The 1,281-nt window shown below is 37.7% G+C and overlaps 1 pseudogene; it reads left to right on the plus strand.

Annotated features, from left to right (window-relative positions):
- The first annotated feature begins 238 nt into the window (after nt 1-238).
- Nucleotides 239-365, plus strand: LOC113910583 (annotated as a pseudogene).
- Nucleotides 366-1,281: the final 916 nt, after the last annotated feature.

A 1,281-nucleotide genomic window follows, 5' to 3' on the forward strand; every position in this document is an offset into this window, starting at 1 on the left:
CTAGGTATTAGATCTGTGTTCTCTCTATGCCCCTGTTTAGAGGCTGTCATTATTGCCGGTCCTGGCTGCCCTAAGAAAGGCACATTAGTGGGTAGCTACTGAGACTTGCCATTTATCCATAGTTCATACCTGTAAGATTATAAATGTTCTCGGCTGGTCCTCCTTGAGTCCATTCTTGGTAGCATTGCATGTATGATGAATTTTTTTTTTCTGATTTATACATTGGAGCTGTTCTTAGAGCTTTGCGTAGTGGCAGTATCGTAGCCAATGAGGTTTATACGAGGCGCGATTATTGCTAATTGGAGCTGTTCTTAGAATTGAGTATTATTATAGATGGTTTCCTATTTCTTCATCATCATTATCATCATCATTAGCAGAAGAAAGAGAAGAAAAAGAAGGAGGGAGAGGAGAGGGTAGGAAGAGAAGAGAGAAGAAGAAGAAGAAGAAGAAGAAGAAGAAGAAGAAGAAGAAGAAGAAGAAGAAGAAGAAGAAGAAGAAGAAGAAGAAGAAGAAGAAGAAGAAAAGAGAAGAAGAAGAGGAGGGGGAGGAAGAAGAAAGGGAAGAAGGGGAGAAACATCTCAATTGAAAGTCTAGAAAACTATAGTAGCTAAATGTATTTGCATAGATTCCTGTCTTAAACCCGAAATACTGTGATCAGATTTCTCAGGAGTGTTATGGCCAAAATTATAAACTACAGCAACAGTTTACTTGGCAGATTGTTGTGAGTCACCTCTCCTTTCCATAATCTCAGGCTTGTTTTTTAAAAAATAGGTCTTCTGTCGTTTAGATAAAATCATTTTTCTTCTCTATCTTCCGTGTTATATTCTACTTTTCGAAGGCAAGTATTTGTATATTAGTCATAAGGGCTTCATCACAAAATGTGACATAATTGGCAACTCATTGAAGACATGGGAACTTTCTCTTGTGTGCAGAGTAATCATTTCTTATAACAAGAAACACATGTGAGAATTTTTTTTAAACTATGTCTAGACTTGGGATCTTTCCCAAGAGAGTTTCCAGGTGTTTATCTAAGCATAACGGGCCAAATGACTACATTTTAGAGGCTGGGAAATGGGAACAGCATAACAGAAGTCTAAATGTGACTGGACAGCCTCATAATTCTAACATTAATTTGGAAATTGGAGAACCTTGAATGAAATTAATATCCTGGAATCGGGGGGTTGAATTTAATGTGAATTTCTATTTGTTAATCTCCGCTGATGCCACTGCTCGTGGTCCCTTCACATTTGGCTCCGCTTTGTCACTTGTGAAATGTAAATT

Source organism: Zalophus californianus, chromosome 6, assembly GCF_009762305.2.
Source record: "Zalophus californianus isolate mZalCal1 chromosome 6, mZalCal1.pri.v2, whole genome shotgun sequence".
NCBI lineage: Eukaryota > Metazoa > Chordata > Mammalia > Carnivora > Otariidae > Zalophus > Zalophus californianus.